Raw genomic sequence first — 7,226 nt, forward strand, 5'->3', positions numbered from 1 at the left:
AATTTCACATAAACTAATAAACATTTTAGTCAAAAGTTTCTTGGCACGGTACTGTAGTTTTTCTGCAATGTCAACCATGTTAGGCCATTAGGGACTACAGGTAGAAAGATGAGTTCTGGCTCGTATCAGAGAAGGATTTGGTTCCTAGCAAATAAAAAATAAATAAATAAATAAATAAACTAAACCAGTTGCGTAATATTACATTGAAATTATATTAGTTTACTTCAGTGATTTAACTTAACTTCAGTTCCGTATAGGGTAAGTTAAAACACCAGCTCAATTTACCCCACAGCATATGGCTCACTTTTCCTCATAGCTGCCATTTTGGGGGGGAAAAATCGGTAGCTTACCAATTCAGGCTAATATTTAGCTAAATGATTTACATGGTTTATGCATCATAAATATTTTTAGACCTGTACAAATTTGCTTTGATGTAACAGCCATCACATCTGTTATGCTCAAATTTAACTTTGACAAGCCAAAAACTGTTTTTCAAGCAAATGGATGCTTTCCACTCCTCCCATGTGCTTCTCCTTTTCACAGTCTGGCAGAAATGATAAATGTTTTTTTTAAATATATGGTCTCATGAGAATAAAAATGTTTGGTTGCCAAGATACAAGGGGTGGGTCAAGTTACCTATTGGCTCATCTTACCCCACTCTGCTAAATAATGGCAATACACTTCTTTCTATTGAATTGTCCACGTAAGAACAACATATAACGCATCCAGTGTGATCTGATTCAGGAGTGAATGATCCATATGAGCCGTGTGTAGTCTGAGGACTTATTAGCATTTTTTATTTCCATTTTATTTTAATTAATCACTTTCTTCATCATTTTTTAAATGCATTAAATCTGACAGCGTTAGAGTAAAAAAAAAAAAAAAGTTTAAAATATAGTAATAGTTCATTGTGGACATCAATGTGTGTGAAAGTTAAGTGATAAAACCTATGAAAGAGAACAATTACCTTCTATTTGTTTCTACTGAGCTGTGTGTGACACTATCCAGTTTTCGGATTCCTGTTTTGAATGTCAACACAGACGGGATTGGACATTGTAAGACTGCTTTTTCAGATTGTCTACTGAGCAGTGCTGACGTGGGCAATTCATATTTTATCCTCAAATCTACACAAACCAGACAGAGGTATTCTTTCCCTGCCTACAGGCCTTTCTTTACGTCAGCACCCATTCTCAAAACCCCCCAATTACCCTGCTGTAACCCCGTCTGTGGCCATATCCTCTACAACCCAGAAGCATTAATCATTCCATGAGGCCAATTCTTTTGTCTGTGGGTCAGCTTCAGATGCCAATGCAAAGCCATAGAGTCCTCCTGGACCCAAATCAGGGATTTGTAGTGAATGATTGTGAATCACTGGCTTGGTTGTGACTCTGCGGCTAAGGCCACTTATCCAGAGCTGTAGCAATGTACTTTTTAAAAGCAGCTTGGAGGAGCTTGATAGAAACGAAAGCCATCTCTCTTATAGCTTATCGTTATGAATAAGGCAGCAGATGGGGGATATTATCATATTACAAGTCCATAATCAAGGGATTAAATTATAAACATGATGAATTGTGGGCATGCTCAGGTTTCAGGCAGGATCGAGACTTGAGGTCTAATTCACGCTCTAAATGATTTCTCAAATTTTGATTCACCCCTATTAAATAGCAAAGTTCCTGAGGAAATTGAATCAGACAGATTTGGAGAGGGAAGGTTAATGTGGTCCAATTCTTCCAGTCTCATAGAGCACAGAGTTGGTTGGATGGGTTTTGTCTGGTTATGGTTATGATGTTGTCTAGAGCAAAAAGAATTCAAGAACGTAAGCAGATCATGTGTTGAAATGGTTTAGAATGGCTTATTTACTGTGGTTTTATCCAATCCAGAATAAGTTCCTGATTCCCAGTCAATAATATTTGTTTTTGCATTTGGTAATGTAATATCTCAATAATAATGAATAACTTGTGCTTGCTTTGTTGCTGCAAATCAGTGTAAACATGAACGTCTCCTGACAGCTTTATTTGACACATTTACTTGTTGAAAAGACCAGCATCAAAGTAAATGTTGCTCTTTTTGAACTTCCATTCATTAAAAAAACCCTGAAAAAATGTATTACGATTTTCACAAAATTATTAAGCAGCACAGCTGTTTTCAACGTTGCAAATAAATGTGTTTTGAGCACCAAATCAGCTTATTAGAATGATTTCTGAAGGATCATGTGATGCTGAAGACTATATTATTTTAAATTGTAATAGTATTTCACAATATTGCTGTTTTAATGTAATTTTGATTAAAAAAAATGCAGCCTTGGTGAGCATAAGACCTTTCAAAATCACTAAAATACGCAGAAAAAAAATGGTTTAAAGACAGTTATGTTTTTTTTCTGTAGTGTGTCAGTAGGAAATATCAGTTTACATTTCCAAACATTCCTTTTGCCATTAATTATAATAATCCAGTGAGATTATATGCGCAAGGAGTCTGATAACAGCCAGTATGCTCCACACTGAGATCTGATCTCACCATTATCGAGTCCGTCTGTGATTACATGAAGAAACAGAAAAAAACTGAGACAGACTAAATTGTGTATTCTGTCGGTGTGCAGTCAAGTGCCATTGGATAGCTGTGGTGAGTCTGGGCCAGATACTTACTTCCACCATTGAAAGCCTTTAACAGGGGTCACTTTCTCAGCCAAGGACAACTCCAGACCCAGTGCTGGGGACTGTCAGGCTCCATCACTGGCAGGACAAAGCAGCGCTCATTCTGTGTGCACGCCATACATGAGCCCATAGTGTTATAAGATACTAAATGCCTGTGCTTTTATGCCTCAGTAAAATGACTCTCAGGAGTTTTTTGCCGCTGTTTGAACTTGAGCATGGCCTGAGTATGCAGTACCAGTGGACTTCCCCCATCTCTTTTTTTCTCTCACATATAAAAAAGTTAATTCCTTCGTAATATAACCTATAGCTCATAGGACCAACACTTTCAATGGAATATTTAAAGTTGAATTCAAGTCCATCTCTATCAACAAGCATTAAACCTGCCTTAGTATCTTTATATTATTAAAGGTGCCCTAGAACCAGTTTTTACAAGATGTAATATAAGTCTAAGGTGTCCCCTGAATGTGAAGTTTCAGCTCAAAATACCCCATAGATTTTTTTAGATCCCGACTGTTACGTAACAGTCGATGTTATGTTGAGATTTCCCTGTTTTTCTGAGGTCTTTTAAACAAATGAGATTTACACAAGAAGGAGGAAACAATGGTGTTTGAGACTCACTGTATGTCATTTCCATGTACTGAACTCTTGTTATTCAACTATGCCAAGGTAAATTCAATTTTTGCTAAAACAAATGTGCTTCAGAAACACAGTTATAGCATGGGCCCAAAGGTACTAAAGTTGCTCTGGGCCAGAATGAGCTGTCTCACACTGGGCCATCATGGGCTTAATGTGGGCAGTTTGCTAGTGTGGACTGCTCACAGAGAACCCACAATGAGCCCAAAGCTGTGGGCCTTGCCTGGGCAAGCCAGCACTTGGTCTGTTTAGGTTTGACGTGGTCTGGCCCTAGCCCACTGTGCCCGCAAAAAGCCAGTATGGACCCCGCAGGGGCATGTTTGTAGGGTTGTAATGTTTTTAAGGATATATGTGTCAGTGCTGTTCAGACCAAAGTCTGACACTCTTAACTTGTAATCTTTACAAGCTAATGACTATTCTACTTAATGCGTGGCCATTAACTCATGAATCATTAAACTGAGCGCCTGAGTACATACTAAATGGTATCTTACAACAACTAGAAAGAGTGTTTGTAATTGGTATAGCAGAAAAGGCAGGGCTGGAGCTACAGGCACCCAATTTGTTCAACAGGTGTTCTCCTACAAACCCACCAAGATCACATTTCATGTGTGTGTTCTCTGCATTATCGAACCAATCCTGCTTTTATATGCACGCATGTATGCACTTGTTCATGACTGGTTATACGCTTTATGCAACACATTCCTTGGTGGAGTTCTAACACAGATGACTAAGAAGGGTCCTCACTCGAACAGATACACAGTCGCACTCCCCACCCACATACATGTCAGGATACCAGAGCCACTAAACGTAGCCATCTTTACATCTTTATATTCTGCTAAGTATCAGCTTCTGTGTCATGTAAGATTCAATAAGATCAGATGATGGAGGATTCCAGCGATGTACTCAGGCAGCTAATGGGGATCAAAATTGGATACTTTTGTTGGGTTTTTCTTCTTTTCTTTTTTTTGTCCATACAACGAAAGTCAGAGGTGTCAATTGTTGTTTGACTCTCATTATATGAACAAAAACTGTTGAAATATATATAATAATAATAAACCTTGTGAGCTATTGAATAAAGTTAACCATTAACTTGAATAGCTATTTAGGCATTTTTAAACTGGTTTAATTTAAGTTTGTCCTACTCAAACCAATTATTTTATTAATTTTACCAAATTATTTTGAGCGTTAGGGTTTACAGTGTAGCATTACACAGTTTAAATGATGCAAATGAAAAGTGTGAAAACTGAAAATACCTACATGAAAAGTGCACTTAACACAGATTCAACACTGACTGAGACTGCAGTACAGTGAGTCTGTGTCTGGGCATCTTTACAAAAATTCTAATTGGATTACAGTAAGACAAGAGAACTAAACATTCCCATCTTTAATCCATGATTGTTCACGTAAGGAAGATCCTCTTACTATGTGTGCGGTATCATTTGCTTGTCCTAACTGGGCTGTGAGCTGTTTTAGTTGGGATATCTGCTTTCTCTCAGTATGGTGCTCTGGGTTAAGATGAAGTTTTTATTTTGCAGACTGCTTGTGTGACTCTGATTATTAAGATTAATATTAATTTGGAGACAGTTTTTGTGCTGTAGTTGATCTTTAAGTTACAATATTGCAACATTATGTGTAAGTAAAATAATAGAATTTGTGGAGATTTTATTTATTTATTTATTTAGTTTTGTTTTGTTTCCAAATCATGTGATATAAATTTGATTGTCAAGTTTATACATCTGTCAGAGAAAGCTACCTTTGATTTAGGAAAAAAATGATTCCTGTCAACCCTGTCCCATCTTGAGACAGATATCTTTGTTTGAAAGAGTAAACATCTCATTTCTACTCCTCTCTTTTTTTAAATTATTATGAGGAGGGCAGGGATGTATGTTTCTTGGAACAGGACGTTGAGCACAGCGTGTTTGACTGATGTCATATACAGCGGTGAGCGCCAAGAGTGATTCATACAGAATGATCTGGTCACCTCATAAAAACCAAACCACTGAAATCATGTGAAAAAATAGTTCACACAAAAATGAAAATATATATTGGATTTTTGTCATCAGAAAATGTCAAATTAGTTAATTTATACATTTGGTTACTGTGGAAAAAATAGTCTTTTTTAACAAACAGACACCTATTTTTATAGAAATGTCAGTTTGTTAAATGCTTTAGCTGACTAGAACATTGTTTGCACATATTGCACCAGACAAAAGTGACTTTTTACAGCACTTGAGACATCAAACAGTGTTTGAATAATATTATGATCCTATAACAAGAGATCTGCGCTCTGTAAAATTTCAACGACTTGTTAACGAAAGCAGGAATGACATTTTAAGGTCACCTCAGCTGGCTGTCATGACTCATATCTGTTCATCTTCATATTTAGATCATGACATCATCTGTTTTCGTGTTACTGTACCATAACGTGTATATCCCGTTCAAATCTGCTTTTAATTTTCCAAATTTAATCCAGTTGGAAGTACATACTGTATTCAAGGTCAAGAAGAATGTTTGAGAGCTAGCTGCTTCGTTAAAAACCAGTTGCATGCTTGTAGTTTTGTTGTTTTCATTAAAGGTGCAATATGTAAGATTTTTTAGTAAAATAGGCTAGTGTTATATATTTTGCTCACTTGAGTACTTACAATATTCCAAATGTTTCCAACTATTTGTAAATCGTGAGAAAATTGCAATTTTAACCAAGGCTCCGGGACTTGTGAGGAGTCACACGTCAATTGCGCCATACCCGCGTAGTACCATGCTTTACCATGCCTCAGAGAAAAACACTATTTTGTTAAATGGCTAACATAGCTGTCACAGACACGTCAGGTTCCACCTCACTTCAGTACCCGCGCACCCAATCACCAGCGTACTAATCACCGCCACCTGAAGCTCATCACATCAGTCATCAACACCAGCACTTAAACCCCACACTCACACACACTCACTGTCCGGTCTCGTTTGTGTTACACCAGTTGTAAACTTACCTCAAGGACTCCCAAGGCGATACTTACCCAGCCTCATCATCTCCTTCGTCTCCATTGTCTCCAGTCTCCTCGTGTGCCTACCTACCAGTGTGTGTGAGTGTTTCCATCTGCCTTCTCCAGCGTCTCCCTCTTCATTCATCTGCAACAACAACAAGGACAGTATTATCTATCATTCCACCTCTGAGATCTTCCACCACTTCATTCACCACCCGTTTTGCTCTGCTGTTTGCTCAATAAACATCTTAACTGCTTTTATTCCTGCCTCCGGTGTCTCTGTGATAACAGAAGACCGGACCATAACAGCTAAGCATCAGCATGAGCCATCAGGACCCCTTTCAGGAGCTCGTGGACGTTTTACGTCGAGCACTCACCTCACAACCACCATCACCATCACCAGCACCCACCGCTGCTGCCGCTTCCGCTTCCACCGCCACGGCTACTTCTCCAGTCTTCACCGCCAGTCCCATGGCCAAACCGGCGCCCTACTCTGGATCGGCGGAGGAATGCAGCGGATTCCTTCTGCAGTGTGAGTTGGTTCTGGAGATGCAACCGCACCTCTACCCCACCGACACGGCTAAAATAGCGTTTATAATATCACAACTGCAAGGTAAGGCCCTTCTATGGGCGGATTCTCTCTGGACTCAAGGAAGCTCTGTCGTTAAATCATACCCTGCATTCGTCTCTCACTTCAGAGAAGTTTTCGGAAAACCCCTGACCGACTCGTCTACTGGTGAGAAATTGTACAATCTGAAACAAGGAAATAAGAGTGTTAATGATTATGCCTTGCAGTTTCGAACGCTAGCCGCAACCAGTGGTTGGAACGAACAAGCCCTCATCACCACCTTTCGACAAGGGCTGGAGCCCAACGTGCGGTTGCATCTCGCTGCATACGAGGACTCCCTAGGACTCGAACGCTTCATCCAACTCGCCATCCGCGTGGGTTCTCGTATGCAGTCGT

The sequence above is a fragment of the Chanodichthys erythropterus genome, chromosome 7 (genome assembly GCF_024489055.1).
Source record: "Chanodichthys erythropterus isolate Z2021 chromosome 7, ASM2448905v1, whole genome shotgun sequence".
Taxonomy (NCBI): domain Eukaryota; kingdom Metazoa; phylum Chordata; class Actinopteri; order Cypriniformes; family Xenocyprididae; genus Chanodichthys; species Chanodichthys erythropterus.